At 41.3% G+C, this 17,808-nt stretch overlaps 1 pseudogene; it reads right to left on the bottom strand.

The window, feature by feature from the left end:
• Window positions 1–582: 582 nt before the first annotated feature.
• Window positions 583–2,058, bottom strand: LOC137254257 (aladin-like; annotated as a pseudogene).
• Window positions 2,059–17,808: the final 15,750 nt, after the last annotated feature.

The following is a 17,808-nucleotide window of genomic DNA, read 5'->3' as shown; positions in this document are numbered from 1 at the left end:
CGAAAGTGGATGGCAGGAGGTCTGCTGAAATAATTGGGTTCACTAAGGCTCACCTATCAATGGTCATTGGGGTTTTGACAGGGCACTGTCCCATGGGTATCCATGCGGTACGTCTCAATATACTGGAAACTCCATCCTGCTGCAGCTGTATGGAGGATGATGAGGTGGAATCACCAAATCACTTTATGCTTGATTGTCCAGCTTTTGCCAGAATTAGGCGAAAGTACTTTGGTCGCGACTCACTTGGATCTCCCGAGGATATATCCAAAGTTGAGATCGGTATCATTCGGAGCTTTATCGTTGCTACCCAACGATTCTCTAAGTAGCTGGATCTAGGTCACCGTTATTTTTGGTGTATGTGGTATCACAACGGACCTTCGTGTTGTCCAAGTGAGCTATCCTAATCAGGGCAGCTACCACCTAACTTATCCTATCCTATATGTATATGTAGCAATTTACCTCATATACTATATATATATATATAGAGGTTATGTATTACATATATAGTTAAATAAAAAAAATATATATGTATTTATGTACCTACAGAACAGAAAACACCAGTCTTATTTATTTAGAATTAATTCACATACTTCCAAACGGAAAGTATTCTATACGCCCACTCGACCAGCCATTTGTTAAACCCGTATCCGTATTACGCTTTGTTTTACTTTGGAAGCAAACATATGAAGGATATTCTGTATTTATGCCAGTTAGAAAACATAATGGTGAAATTGTCATATCAAATTTTTTCAAACAAGTATTGAAGAGTGCTATACAGGGTGTATCTTTGAATATCACAGCCAAATAACCACCATCTGCACCCCATGCTAATACTTGTGGTTTGCCACCAACCTCACGACGACCAGCATTAAATTTGGTAAGATCGGCTATTTTTAAAGCTTCTTTAGGTGAAGCGCCAGATGCAAAAATTTGTTCATCCTGAAAAAGTAAACGATATAAAATACTATCGCCGGTTGTAACAAAAAGCAAAAAATTGCCGCACGGTGACCAGCAAGCCGATTGTACTACACCAAAATTGATTGTCCAGCGTTCAGGCGTCCATTTTTTATTTGCCGACCATACACGAAATACATTACCAACAGTGGCAGAAAATAGATTCGCAGCATCGGGTGACCATTTCAGCAATGAGCAAGGCGGACCAACACGACGAAGTGGAGTATTTAGTTGTCTATCGACATCCCATAATAAAATATCAGTATCGCTAATGGGTGCGGTTGCAAGCCATGTACCATTGGCATTCCATTGTACCGAAGTAATTGGGCAGTGGCCTGGATGTTTTAAGAATACTGCTTGTGTAGCGCTACGTGTTATATGCATATTTGTATCCATAGTCCAAAGGCAAACACCTTTTTGACGACCCACTGCCAACCCTGCAGCGGTTAGTGGACGCCAAGCCATTGAAGTAATCCATTTTTTGTAAAACACTCCTGAGCACAGGCACCACTGCCGGTTCATCCGTGTATATACGCACAATATCATCTGATCCTGCAACGGCAATTTTGAAACAATTTGGATGCCATACAATGCAACGTATATAAGAGCGTAACCAATCTCGCGTCTCTGACCACTCGGCCTCATTATTAATGCTCACTTCACGCGTATGAGGAAAGACTTTTGTTTTCAATCCTTTTACAAATTGCAACATATCAAACGTATATTGTGCAATTGTACATATGACCGGGCTAACGGTGGCGGTTTGTTTAGCACGCGCTTCATTTAGTGCCTCCGTAAAGCCACGTAAGTAGCTGTGAACCTGAAATGAAATAAAAGAATACAAAATTAGGAAAATTTACAAAAGAATAAAAAAGGGAACGACACATCAAACCCATCCACTGTCCTAAATCTCCATCACCAGTCACCTGAAAAATGGAAGGAAATGCATTAAAAATCTGAAATAACATAGAAAATATTTATTGAAATAAAATTATTGCAAAATATTTTACTACTTACCCTTTTGTCCAGCAACGCGTAAATTCCACATGAATTAAAGCAAAAACGGTAAAATAAATCTTTCGATTCATTTTCGTTTTGCTTCATTCTCTATACTGGAATGTTCAACCAACGTATGTACATATGTATGTATGATACATACAAGAAAACGAGAAACGACACAGTTGCCATGTTACCCAACTCGACCACCCAATGGTGCGTTTCTTGTTTGCGTCTGTCTAAGAGTAGAGAAGACAACACAAGGTTAAATCACAAGAGCCCCCCCCAACCCAACTAATCAGGTCGAAATCATATGAAGTATAATATAAATCCATTTATTATTTTTTTTTTTTTTTCAAACAAATATTAAATTAAATTACTTCACAGCCGTAACTGAGTGGCACAGAAACCCACTTCAGTGGCGAAGACGGCGATGCACGGAGAGCGCTGCGGACGACGCATACCGCTTGGGGCAACTCCAACACCTATATGGGTAAAATTGCATATGCCCATTTAAATGGGCAATCAAGCCTCCAAACGACCGAAGATGCCGTTGGCACACACGACATCGATACCCCCCCCCCCCCCCCGAGGCGTTGGACCCTGTGCTGGCTGCGGCTCCCACAACACGTTCTCGTGCGCATTATGGAACCTGGCGTACCAGGCGGTGGTGCTCCCGCGTAACTTAACCACCAGAGGCGTCTGCAGGGCCCGGAGCACACAGGGCCTAACTTGTCGCAACACCTCCTCCACCGCCTGCTGCACCAACTCGTTCGGCGCGTGGCAGATATAGGAGCCGCTCCGCCGCTCCGGGTATTGAATATCCGCCACCACCTGGATTGGCTCCTCTTCCCCAGCCTCCAAACACACTATAAGTAGTTGCATCGGTTCCATCTGAAACGAAAAAAAAAATCCATTATAGAAAAAAAATTATCAAAAAATCCGTTAGGAATGTGTCATATTTACGTTTTACCAGCTTGAAAATCCTTTTCCAAATAACAATGTGGTGAGGGTAATTTATCCACCACAATCCTACATTAATGTATCCTGGAAAATTCCTGTTACGGGAAAACAACTGGATGGCAACCCGCAACATACCAACGGCAGCCTCATTAGTGCTGTCATATTAAGAAAGAAAAAAAGCGGATACCGATAACTACACCAAAGCAGTACCGAAAACCGCAAAACATCAGAATCGGTACTGACGTGTTTTTGCCGAATATAGGCATCTACTGCAATACCAAGCAGTCATACACAACAAAGGAACCCAAAAAAAGGGGAGGACAAAACAAAGAAAACAACCTTTCCTTGCAAAAGATTCACATTTTTTTTACAAGGAAATTTTTTTTTGTTGTTTTTTTTACCCTTTCCGTTTTTTGGGCACGGTTTTCTGGCTGGGGGCAGGTCTGGTTGTTTTTCAACAACAAACATCACAAACAGTCATTATAAGGGCTCGGTACAAAAACAATCCGAGTCCCGAAATTAAAGAATCCCGACAAGACCAATTCCCGAAATTAGAAAAAGTCAACTGTTTCTACCGGCCTAGTGTGCTACTGCCCCAGTGACCTAGTTTTTTTTTCAAGGGCAAGCAAATACATATATGTATATATATACTCGCACACCACAAATTCACCATACCAGCTGTCAGCTAACCAAGAAATACACGACAGAGTTGCATGGTACATTTAGCATAATGGTACGTGCAGATAGAACGCGTCGTGAAGAACGCATCGCCAATCTGCATGTAAGCACCGGCAGTTGGTACATTTTCCAATTTAATTACGATGTTCGCTATTCGGCATGGGCTGTCGCATAAAATTAAATCAATACCGTCGCCAGCCTCTACGGTTCGTTTTAAACTCGGTTTATTCATACATTTTAACGTACGTTTGTTAATAAAACGCCACGCGTATCACGAAAACAAGTAATTTTGCGCGGGTGGCTTGGAATCACGTCCGCTCCAACCTCCCACACACCGCAATCTTGCTGGTTATGTTGAAATATCTAAGCTGCTCGAAATCACAGCACTAACTATTTTGCAAAAACGCTCTCGTCACTCCACGTCATTTGACTAGTCATTTTACGGTGACAGGTTATATTCGTAGTCACATTTGCATGGGCGTGGGGAGATTTGTGACCAGGTGTTTTGTAGGGTAATAATATAATACACAACTGACGAAATACATGCGCTGCAGCGAAAACGCGCATCACCCAACCAACCTCACGGCCACTCGCCCTGGCACATCCATAAAAGGCCACAGTCGCCCCTAGAGCGACACGATACAATAGACGCTGGAACGGAGACCGCGGCCTCTTCGTCCAGCCCAGAATAAACCCAAACAAAAATAATGCGAGTCTGGAACGGAGACCTCTGCCTCTTCGTCCAACCAACACAAAAAACCGCAAATCTGGAATGGAGACCTCGGCCTCTCCATCCGAAACGACAAAAACCAAAGAATAACAAAAAATGGTGCCACTCTGGAACGGAGACCTCGGCCTCTTCGTCCAGCCTTACTGGCCATCGACTATAGATATATTACGTTCTGAATTTCTATATTTAAGAATTATGTATAATTCAATGGCAAGAAATATTCACTTCACTGTTCCTAACCGCTAATTTTTTCATCTTAGCTCAGGTGGCATGCTAAGCAAGTCGGAAAGGATTCCCGGCCATTTTGCGTCGCCGACGAACTCTTCATTTAGATTAAGTTTAGTGTGTAATAATAATGATTATTTTAAAAGGGCGTGGGGCTTAGTTCTATAGGTGGACGCCTTTTCGAGATATCGCCATAAAGGTGGAACAGGGGTGACTCTAGAATTTGTTTGTACGATATGGGTATCAAATGAAAGGTGTTAATGAGTATTTTAAAAGGGCGTGAGCCTTAGTTCTATAGGTGGACGCTTTTTCGAGATATCGCCATAAAGGTGGACCAGGGGTGACTCTAGAATGCGTTTGTACAATATGGGTATCAAATGAAAGGTGTTAATGAGTATTTTAAAAGGGCGTGGGCCTTAGTTCTATAGGTGGACGCTTTTTCGAGATATCGCCATAAAGGTGGACCAGGGGTGACTCTAGAATTTGTTTGTACGATATGGGCATCAAACGAAAGGTGCTAATAAGTGTTTTAAAAGGGAGCGGGCCTTAGTTCTATAGGTGGACGCCTTTTCGGAATATCGTTATAAAAGGGGACCAGGGGTGACTCTAGAATGCGTTTGTATGGGTATCAAATGAAAGGTGTTAATGAGTATTTTAAAAGGGCGTGGGCCTTAGTTCTATAGGTGGATGCCTTTTCGAGATATCGCCATAAACGTGGACCAAGAGTGACTCTAGAATTTGTTTGTACGATATGGGTATCAAATGAAAGGTGTTAATGAGTATTTTAAAAGGGCGTAGGCCTTAGTTCAATAGGTGGACGCCTTTTCGAAATATCACCATAAAGGTGGACCAGGGGTGACCCTAGAATTTGTTTGTACTATATGGGTATCAAATGAAAGGTGTTAATGAGTATTTTAAAAGGGCGTAGGGCTTAGTTCTATAGGTGGATGCCTTTTCGAGATATCGCCATAAACGTGGACCAGGGGTGACTCTAGAATTTGTGTTTAGGCAGGATGCCTAACTATTCCGCAACTGATTGCGACCCCCCCCCCCCCCCAATGCAACTCTGCAAATCGATACTCGATACTCGACTTAATTTACAACCACCCACACCATCACCCTCATGCATGTGCATGCATGTACATGCACGTGTATGTGTGCTTTTTGTCAGCACTCATGCATATGCATGTCGGGGTTGATGTGTGGGTGCCTTTCCCCTCCAAAACGGAGGATTTTGCGGGTCAACGGTTGTAAATTGCTATACAACCGGCCTCTTTGATTTCAACAGCCAACCAGCTAACATCTGCCGCCAGCGATCTCCACTGTGTTCCAGCATATTCAGGTAATATTGTAACAAGTTTATTTTACCTCTACCCAATAAAGTGCATTTTTATAACGAGGAAACTCCTCCCGTGTTCTTCTTTATTTCCTTTTGAGTGCATCATCCATTGAGCGAGATCGACCCTTGTGCGCCTACCCACTGCCGATTTACGACGCACTCAGGCCGACCAATTTGTTTGTACGGTATGGGTATCAAATGAAATGTGTTAATGAGTATCTTAAAAGGACGTGGGCCTTAGTTCTATGTGTGGACGCCTTTTCGAGATATCGCCATAAACGTGGACCAGGGGTGACTCTAGAATTTGTTTGTACTATATGGGTATCAAATGAAAGGTGTTAATGAGTATTTTAAAAGGGAGTGGGCCTTAGTTCTATAGGTGGACGCCTTTTCGGAATATCGTTATAAAAGTGGACCAGGGGTGACTCCCGAATGCGTTTGTACAATATGGCTATCAAATGAAAGGTGTTAATGAGTATTTTAAAAGGGCGTGGGCCTTAGTTCTATAGGTGGACGCCTTTTCGAAATATCGCCATAAAGGTGGACCAGGGGCGACTCTAGAATTTGTTTGTACGATATGGGTATCAAATGAAAGATGTTAATGAGTATTTTAAAAGGGCGTGGGCCTTAGTTCTATAGGTGGACGCCTTTCCGAAATATCGCCATAAAGGTGGACCAGGGGCGACTCTATAATTTGTTTGTACGATATGGGTATCAAATGAAAGGTATTAATGAGTATTTTAAAAGGGCGTGGGCCTAAGTTCTATAGATGGACGCCGTTTCGAGATATCGCCATAAAGATGTAACAGGGGTGACTCTAGAATTTGTTTGTACGATATGGGTATCAAACGAAAGGTGTTAATAAGTGTTTTAAAAGGGAGTGGGCCTTAGTTCTATAGGTGGACGCCTTTTCGGAATATCGTTATAAAAGTGGACCAGGGGTGACTCTAGAATGCGTTTGTATGGGTATCAAATGAAAGGTGTTAATGAGTATTTTAAAAGGGCGTGGTCCTTAGTTCTATAGGTGGACGCCTTTTCGAGATATCGCCATAAAGGTGGACCAGGGGTGACTCTAGAATTTGTTTGTACGATATGGGTATCAAATGAAAGGTGTTAATGAGTATTTTAAAAGGGCGTGGGCCTTAGTTCTATAGGTGGACGCCTTTTGGAAATATCGCCATAAAGGTGGACCAGGGGTGACTCTAGAATTTGTTTGTACGATATGGGTATCAAATGAAAAGTGTTAATGAGTATTTTAAAAGGGCGTGGGCCTTAGTTCTATACGTGGATGCCTTTTCGAGATATCGCCATAAACGTGGACCAATGGTGACTCTAGAATTTGTTTGTACGATAAGGGTATCAAATGAAAGGTGTTAATGAGTATTTAAAAGGGCGTAGGCCTTAGTTCTATAGGTGGACGCCTTTTCGAAATATCACCATAAAGGTGGACCAGGGGTGACTCTAGAATTTGTTTGTACTATATGGGTATCAAATGAAAGGTGTTAATGAGTATTTTAAAAGGGCGTGGGCCTTAGTTCTATAGGTGGATGCCTTTTCGAGATATCGCCATAAACGTGGACCAGGGGTGACTCTAGAATTTGTTTGTACGGTATGGGTATCAAATGAAAGGTGTTAATGAGTATTTTAAAAGGACGTGGGCCTAAGTTCTATAGGTGGACGCCTTTTCGGAATATCGTTATAAAAGTGGACCACGGGTGACTTCCGATTGCGTTTGTACAATATGGCTATCAAATGAAAGGTGTTAATGAGTATTTTAAAAGGGCGTGGGCCTTAGTTCTATAGGTGGACGCCTTTTCGAAATATCGCCATAAAGGTGGACCAGGGGCGACTCTAGAATTTGTTTGTACGATATGGGTATCAAATGAAAGGTGTTAATGAGTATTTTAAAAAGGAGTGGGCCTTAGTTCTATGTGTGGACGCCTTTTCGATATATCGCCATAAACGTGGACCAGGGGTGACTCTAGAATTTGTTTGTACTATATGGGTATGAAATGAAAGGTGTTAATGAGTATTTTAAAAGGGAGTGGGCCTTAGTTCTATAGGTGGACGCCTTTTCGGAATATCGTTATAAAAGTGGACCAGGGGTGACTCCCGATTGCGTTTGTACAATATGGCTATCAAATGAAAGGTGTTAATGAGTATTTTAAAAATGAGTGGGCCTTAGTCCTATGTGTGGACGCCTTTTCGAGATATCGCCATAAACGTGGACCAGGGGTGACTCTAGAATTTGTTTGTACTATATGGGTATGAAATGAAAGGTGTTAATGAGTATTTTAAAAGGGAGTGGGCCTTAGTTCTATAGGTGGACGCCTTTTCGGAATATCGTTATAAAAGTGGACCAGGGGTGACTCCCGATTGCGTTTGTACAATATGGCTATCAAATGAAAGGTGTTAATGAGTATTTTAAAAGGGCGTGGGCCTTAGTTCTATAGGTGGACGCCTTTTCGAAATATCGCCATAAAGGTGGACCAGGGGCGACTCTAGAATTTGTTTGTACGATATGGGTATCAAATGAAAGGTGTTAATGAGTATTTTAAAAAGGAGTGGGCCTTAGTTCTATGTGTGGACGCCTTTTCGATATATCGCCATAAACGTGGACCAGGGGTGACTCTAGAATTTGTTTGTACTATATGGGTATCAAATGAAAGGTGTTAATGAGTATTTTCAAAGGGCGTGGGCCTTAGTTCTATAGGTGGACGCCTTTTCGAAATATCGCCATAAAGGTGGGCCAGGGGTGACCCTAGAATTTTTTTGTACGATATGGGTATCAAATTAAAGGTGTTAATGAGCATTTTAAAAAGGAGTGGGCCTTAGTTCTATATGTGGACGCCTTTCGAGATATCGCCATAAACGTGGACCAGGGGTGACTCTAGAATGTGTTTGTACGATATGGGTATCAAATTAAAGGTATTAATGAGAGTTTTAAAAGGGAGTGGCCCTTAGTTGTATATGTGAAGGCGTTTTCGCGATATCGACCAAAATGTGGACCAGGGTGATCCAGAACATCATCTGTTTGGTAACGCTAATTTATTTATATATGTAATACCACGAACAGTATTTCTTCCAAGATTCCAAGGGTTTTTGATTTCGCCCTGCAAAACTTTTTCATTTTCTTCTACTTAATATGGTAGGTGTCACACTCATTTTACCAAGTTTTTTTCTAAAGTTATATTTTGCGTCAATAGACCAATACAATTACCATGTTTCATCCCTTTTTTCGTATTTGGTATATAATTATGGCATTTTTTTCATTTTTCGTAATTTTCGATATCGAAAAAGTGGGCGTGGTCATAGTCGGATTTCGGCCATTTTTTACACCAATATAAAGTGAGTTCAGATAAGTACGTGAACTAAGTTTAGTAAAGATATATCGACGTTTGCTCAAGTTATCGTGTTAACGGCCGAGCGGAAGGACAGACGGTAGAATGTGTATAAAAACTGGGCGTGGCTTCAACCGATTTCGCCCTTTTGCACAGAAAATAGTTATCGTCCTAGAGTCTAAGCTTCTACCAAATTTCACAAGGATTGGTAAATTTTTGTTCGACTTATGGCATTAAAAGTATCCTAGACAAATTAAATGAAAAAGGGCGGAGCCACGCCCATTTTGAAATTTTCTTTTATTTTTGTATTTTGTTGCACCATATCATTACTGGAGTTGAATGTTGACATAATTTACTTATATACTGTAAAAATATTAACTTTTCTTTTAAAATTTGAATTTAAAAAAAAAAAAATTTTAAAAGTGGGCGAGGTCGTTCTCCGATTTTGCTTATTTTTATTAAGCAGACATATAGTAATAAGAGTAACGTTCCTGCCAAATTTCATCATGATATCTTCAACGACTGCCAAATTACAGCTTGCAAAACTTCTAAATTACCTTCTTTTAAAAGTGGGCGGTGCCACGCCCATTGTCCAAAATTTTACTAGTTTTCTATTCTATTTGGTAATGAATTATCGCACTTTTTCGATTTTTCGAAATTTTCGACATCGAAAAAGTAGGCGTGGTTATTGTCCGATATCGTTCAGTTTAAATAGCGATCTGAGATGAGTGCCCAGGAACCTACATACCAAATTTCATCAAGATACCTCAAAATTTACTCAAGTTATCGTGTTAACGGACAGACGGACGGACGGACGGACGGACGGACGGACATGGCTCAATCTAATTTTTTTTCGATACTGATGATTTTGATATATGGAAGTCTATATCTATCTCGATTCCTTTATACCTGTACAACCAACCGTTATCCAATCAAAGTTAATATACTCTGTGAGCTCTGCTCAACTGAGTATAAAAACATCGAACTCTATGTGGCGCTGCTAAGATTCGAACCTACACACTTTGGGATTTTCTATAAAAATTGCTAGCGGCGTTTTAGCAAGCTCAGCGACAATACCCCTAACGTTATGTTGACAAAATACAATGCTATATTATTTGACCAATGTATGAGTAAATTGTGATTTTGGTGAATTTCGTTGATATGGTGAATTGTTTTTGTGACTTTCGTTTACTGAATAGCGAAATCATCTCAAGTCACAAAAATTGTCTCTAAAGGAAAATCTCAAATTTAGAGACTTGAGATGAGACTGAATTACAGAATTCAGCCGCTTATCTAATATCTATATATTAATACGCTAACAAAATTTCCATACAATCAATTGACAGGCTGTTTCGCATACTTAGCATGCGTAAAATCATATAAAAGTTATATGAATCGATTCGTATTGATCAGCCGCAGTGCATAGGCCTATTTTGTTAACAAATATTACTCTATTTGTTTATAATTAATAGAAAAAGTTTTTTGTAAATTCGAAAATCTGTGAAACTACCGAATTTCCATCTGTAGGACGCATTATGTTCACAAACCTCCCTGAGTAAATAGCTCCAAATTCTCAATTGTTGCGTTGCTCAAATGTTTCATCTCTACATATGTATATATTTGTACACGCCAAACGGTGAGAGAACTACTGCTTCGCTCATTTTCTGTTGAAATAAAATATTGTTTCCCATTGTTTCCAATTACCTACATTGGTTTGTACCAAAATTTTTAAAGAAAACGACCCAAAAACGTTTTCGATTTTAGCTCGAAATATTGCATAGGCCGCATATCACTCTACTATCTATATATTAATACGCTAACAAAATTTTCATACAATCAATTGGCAGGCTGTTTCGCATACTTAGCATACGTAAAATCATATAAAAGTTATATGAATCGATTCGTATTTATCAGCCGCAGTGCATAGGCCTATCTTTGTTAACAAATATTACTCTATTTGTTTATAATTAATAGAAAAAGTTTTTTGTAAATTCGAAAATCTGTGCAACTATAGAAATTGCCATCTGTAGGACGCATTATGTTCACAAACCCCCCTGAGTACATAGCTCCAAATCCTCAATGGTTCCGTTGCTCAAATGTTTCATCTCTACGTATGTATATATTTGTACACGCCAAACGGTGAGAGAACTACTGCTTCGCTCATTTTCTGTTGAAATAAAATATTGTTTCTCATTGTTTCCAATTACCTATATTGGTTTGTACCAAAATCCTTAAAAAATTGTTCTAAAATAATTGTTTTATTATATTATCTTTTATTTCAACTTAGTTTATTATTATTTAAATGCAACTTAATTGAATCGGAAAATTTCACGTTGTATATTAAACGAAAAAAAACGACCCAAAAACGTTTTAGATTTTAGGTCGAAATACTGCATGGGCAGTATATTACCCACTATATTTATTATTAGGCTAACTTTGTTTGATTATATGCCCATTAATCGGATGCTTAAATCCCATAATCCTAATTTGTTTATGTCGCTATATCCGAATATTAGAATCTTCACATTTCCACAATGATAACATTAAAACCCGGAAAAAGGTCCAAGTGCACTTATTGCGTTTTTATATGGAACTGTTTATTCAAATCACTTAATTTTTTCGCACTTTAAGTACTTTATTTTTTTTCTTTCATTTAAATTTTTTTAGTAAAATCTGCCTTCTTTCTCATTATATAATTTTTTTATATTTTTCCTCTATTCCTTTCGAAATTTTCGTTTTGTGTCAGACTTATGCACATACTAAATATGTATTTATACAAAATTAAACTCGGGTGGCGTGAAATAGGCTAAATTCTTAAGCACATTTCTTCGTTTTTAACAAAAAGTTCGTGTTTTTGAATTATGACACTATTGAAGTAAATGGGCGATATATGTATATGGGAGATATAGGCCTACTGGGGAACCGAGCATACAAAACTAACTTCGGTAGCGCCCCAACGGGGACCTCCCGGGTGGTGTGGAAAAACGTATTTTTCAATTTAATGACAAGTAATTTCACCTTAATTCTATGTCAATTTCTTTTGATTTTACATATTTTTTATATTTTTTATATTTTTGTTTGGTATGGCCAAAAGGTTATAATTACATTTGAAAATTTTGTAGAAAATTTAAGAAAATACAATAAAAATTACAATGTCCTAATGAAAAATTTAAGTAAGTTAGACCAGTGCGCTATATTTCCGCTCACTGCTTAACTATTAACGCATTATTTCACTACCCCCAACACTGGATGCCTAGACTGAGTTGAAAAAAATAAGAGTTGGTCGAATTTCGACCACAGGCGATACTAGTCTAATCTAATATCTAATATATATTATAAATGGGAAAGTTTGGATGTTAAGATGTTTGGATGTTTGGATGTTTGGATGTTTAGATGTTTGGATGTTTGGATGTTTGGATGTTTGGATGTTTGGATGTTTGTCCAGACGTTTGTCTTTGTGACTCAATAACGCAAGAACGGCTGGACCGATTTGGATGAAATTTTGCACACATATAGCCAATAGTCTAGAAGGATCTACTAGCTATATATTTTTCAAAAGGGGCGTGGTCCCCGCCTCCTAGGAACAGTTATAATTTAATTATTATATTTTTTCGTCTTTGCGACTGAATCACGCCAGAATGGCTACACGGATTTTGATGAAATTTGGGACACAGACAGTAGTCTACTAGCGTAATTTTTTTCGAACATGGAAAGAGGGGTAGGGGTACCACGACCCTTCGAGAAATTATTTTTCATAATTTTTACACATTATAACTTTACGTATACTGGCCTTCACCAATATCACAGACTCAAGGGGTCAAATAAGTCGAGGGCTTACAAAGTAAGCAGTGACACCCTCCGCCCGCCCCCTTTATCTCCCCCTCTGGTGTAAAATCCATAAATTGTTATAACTCAATCTAAATTTTCTCCTAAATCAATAGTTTTTGGTATCTGGTACATACAGAACGAGATCTAGACAATTTTGGAGGAACGATCAGTGGTCCTCTCCTCTACTCCCGCCATCCGCCCTCCATCAATTGTTTTTATTAGCGCGCTTTTATTAGCTTTACCTGTATGTTTCTATCTAACTTTTTATTCGCACCAATGCGCCTGCTGCCTTATTAACATGGTTTTATAATTAGCTTCACCTTATTTGTAATCCCGTAAGGGTCATATCGAGACCCTTCCGGGATCATTTCTGGATGGTTTTCGGGATCGGTCCGGGATTACGCCGGGGTAATTTCGGGACTTTTTCGGGACTATTTCGGGATCATTTTGGGACCCTTCCGGGATCATTTCTGTATAGTTTACGGGATCCGTCCGGGATCCCGTCGGGGTTATTTTGGAACATTTTCGGGACTATTTCGGAATCATTTCGGGACTATTTCGCGATCATTTGGGGACCCTTCCGGCATCATTTCTGGATGGTTTTCGGGATCCGTGCGGGATCTCGTCGGGGTCATATGGGGACTTTTTCGGGATCATTTGAGGGCTCTTCCGGCATCATTTCTGGATGGTTTTCGGGATCCGTCCGGGATATCGTCGGGGTCATTTGGGGACTTTTTCGGGATCATTTGGGGGCTTTTCCGGCATCATTTCTGGATGGTTTTCGGGAAACGTCCGGGATCTCGTCGGGGTCATTTGGGGACTTTTTCGGGATCATTTTGGGGCTCATCCGGCATCATTTCTGGATGGTTTTCGGGATCCGTCCGGGATCCCGTCGGGGTCATTTCGGGACTTTTTCGCGACTAATACGGGATCATTTGGGAAACCTTTCGGCATCATTTCTGGATGGTTTTCGGGATCCGTCCGGGATCCCGTCGGGGTCATTTCGGGACTTTTTCGCGACTAATACGGGATCATTTGGGAACCCTTTCGGCATCATTTCTGGATGGTTTTCGGGATCCGTCCGGGATCCCATTAGGGTAATTTCGGGACTATTAGGGGATCATTTGGGAACCTTTCCGGCATCATTTCTGGATAATTTTCGGGATCCGTCCGGGATGCCGACGAGGTCATTTCGGGACTATTTCGGGATCATTTGGGATACCTACCGGCATCATTTCTGGATGGTTTTTGGGATTCGTCCGGGATCCCGTCGTGTCCTTTCGGGACTTTTTTTCGACTAATACGGGATCATTTGCGGACCCTTTCGGCATCATTTCTGGATAGTTGTCGGGATCCCGTCACGGTCATTTCGGGACTATTAGGGGATCATTTGAGGACCTTTCCGGCATCATTTCTGTATTGTTTTCGGAATCCTTTCGGGATCCCGTCAGGGTCATTTTGGGACTTTTTTGGGGCTAATACGGGATCATTTGGGGATCCTCTAGGGGTCGTTTCGTGACTTTTTCTGTTTTATTTCGGGATCATTTGGGGACCCTTCCGGCATAATTTCTTGATGGTTTGCCGGATCCATCAGGGTCATTTCGGGACCATTTTGTGATCATTTGGGGACCCTTCCGAGATCATTTCTGGATCCGTCCGGGATGCCGTAGGAGCCATTTCGGGATTTTTTGTTACTTTTCCGGGATAGTTTTTGCACCCTTCCGGGATCATTTCTGGATCTGTGCGGGATCCCATCTGGGTCAATTCCGGACTATTTCGGGATCATTTTGGAATCCTTCCGGAATCATTTCTATATGGTTTTCGCGATCCATCGTGGATCCCCTCGGAGCCATTTCGGAACTTTTTCTGGAGTTAGTCGGGATAATTTAGGGACCCTTCCTGGATATTTTCTGGATGGTTTCTGAGATCCGTCCGGGAGCCCGTCAGGGTAATTTCGGAACTTTTTTCGGGACTATTTCGGGATCAATTTGGTACCCTTCAGGCATCATTTCTGTGTGGTTATCTGGATAAGTCTAGAATCGTGTCGTTGTCATTTCGGGTTTTTTTGGGACACTTCCGGGGCGTTTCTGGATGGTTTTCGGGATCCGTCCGCGATAGCGTCGGGGTCATTTCGTGGCTTTTTTTTGGATAATTTCGTTATCATTTTGGGATCCTATCAGGTTATCAGCTCATAAAGTTCTTTTTTTTACTCAATTACAAAAATAAAATGCATTAGACAGAAAAAAAATTTTAAACAGATAACTTTATAAGCAGGCTAACGTGAATAGCCCACATATTTCATTTTCTCCTTGCGGACGGGGCCGCGGGTAAAGGCTAGTATATTATAAATGGGAAAGTTTGGATGTTAAGATGTTTGGATGTTTGGATGTTTGTCCAGACGTTTGTCTTTGTGACTCAATAACGCAAGAACGGCTGGACCGATTTGGATGAAATTTTGCACACATATAGCCAATAGTCTAGAAGGATCTACTAGCTATATATTTTTCAAAAGGGGCGTGGTCCCCGCCCCCTAGGAACAGTTATAATTTAATTATTATATTTTTTCGTCTTTGCGACTGAATCACGCCAGAATGGCTACACGGATTTTAATGAAGTTTGGGACACAGACAGTAGTCTACTAGCGAAATTTTTTTCGAGCATGGAAAGAGGGGTGGGGGTCCCACGACCCCTTCGAGAAATTATTTTTCATAATTTTTACACATTATAACTTTACGTATACTGGCCTTCACCAATATCACAGACTCAAGGGGTCAAATAAGTCGAGGGCTTACAAAGTAAGCAGTGACACCCTCCGCCCGCCCCCCTTTATCCCCCCTCTGGTGTAAAATCCATAAATTGTTATAACTCAATCTAAATTTTCTCCTAAATCAATAGTTTTTGGTATCTGGTACATACAGAACGAGATCTAGACAATTTTGGAAGAACGATCAGTGGTCCTCTCCTCTACTCCCGCCATCCGCCCTCCATCAATTGTTTTTATTAGCACGCTTTTATTAGCTTTACCTGTATGTTTCTATCTAACTTTTTATTCGCTGCAATGCGCCTGCTGCCTTATTAACATGGTTTTATAATTAGCTTCACCTTATTTGTAATCCCGTAAGGGTCATATCGAGACCCTTCCGGGATCATTTCTGGATGGTTTTCGGGATCGGTCTGGGATTACGCCGGGGTAATTTCGGGACTATTTCGGGATCATTTTGGGACCCTTCCGGGATCATTTCTGTATAATTTACGAGATCCCGTCGGGGTTATTTTGGAACATTTTCGGGACTATTCCGGAATCATTTCGGGACTATTTCGCGATCTTTTGGGGACCCTTCCGGCATCATTTCTGGATGGTTTTCGGGATCCGTGCGGGATCTCGTCGGGGTCATATGGGGACTTTTTCGGGATCATTTGGGGGCTCTTCCGGCATCATTTCTGGATGGTTTTCGGGATCCGTCCGGGATATCGTCGGGGTCATTTGGGGACTTTTTCTGGATCATTTGGGGGCTCTTCCGGAATCATTTCTGGATGGTTTGTGGGATCCGTCCGGGATCTCGTCGGGGTCATTTGGGGACTTTTTCGGGATCATTTTGGGGCTCATCCGGCATCATTTCTGGATGGTTTTCGGGATCCGTCCGGGATCCCGTCGGGGTCATTTCGGGACTTTTTCGCGACTAATACGGGATCATTTGGGAACCCTTTCGGCATCATTTCTGGATGGTTTTCGGGATCCGTTCGGGATCCCGTCGGGGTCATTTCGGGACTTTTTCGCGACTAATACGGGATGATTTGGGAACCATTTCGGCATCATTTCTGGATGGTTTTCGGGATCCGTCCGGGATCCCATTAGGGTAATTTCGGGACTATTAGGGGATCATTTGGGAACCTTTCCGGCATCATTTCTGGATGGTTTTTGGGATTCGTCCGGGATCCCGTCGTGGTCCTTTCGGGACTTTTTTTCGACTAATACGGGATCATTTGCGGACCCTTTCGGCATCATATCTGGATAGTTGTCGGGATCCCGTCACGGTCATTTCGGGACTATTAGGGGATCATTTGAGGACCTTTCCGGCATCATTTCTGTATTGTTTTCGGAATCCTTTCGGGATCCCGTCAGGGTCATTTTGGGACTTTTTCGGGGCTAATACGGGATCACTGACTTTTTCTGTTTTATTTCGGTACCATTTGGGGACCCTTCCGGCATAATTTCTTGATGGTTTGCCGGATCCATCAGGGTCATTTCGGGACCATTTTGGGATCATTTGGGGACCCTTCCGAGATCATTTCTGGATCCGTCCGGGATGCCGTAGGAGCCATTTCGGGATTTTTTGTTACTTTTCCGGGATAGTTTTTGGACCCTTCCGTGATCATTTCTCGATCTGTGCGGGATTCCATCTGGGTCATTTCCGGACTATTTCGGGATCATTTTGGGATCCTTCCGGAATCATTTCTGTATGGTTTTCGCGATCCGTCATTGATTCCCTCGGAGCCATTTCGGAACCTTTTCTGGAGTATGTCGGGGTTTGGGGACCCTCTCGGCATTATTTCTGGATGCTTTTCGGGATCCGTCAGGAATCCCGTCGGGGTCATTTCGGGACTTTTTCGGGACTCATACGGGATAATTAGGGGAGCCTTTCGGCATCATTTCAGGATGGTTTTGGGATCCGTACGGGATCCTGCCAGGGTCATTTCTGGACTATTTCGGGATCATTTGGGGTACCTTCCGGCATCATTTCTATATGGTTTTG

The sequence above is a fragment of the Eurosta solidaginis genome, chromosome 5 (genome assembly GCF_040869045.1).
Source record: "Eurosta solidaginis isolate ZX-2024a chromosome 5, ASM4086904v1, whole genome shotgun sequence".
NCBI lineage: Eukaryota > Metazoa > Arthropoda > Insecta > Diptera > Tephritidae > Eurosta > Eurosta solidaginis.
The sequence above is the reverse complement of the archived record's forward strand: the minus strand, read 5'-3'. Positions and strand labels throughout refer to the sequence as shown.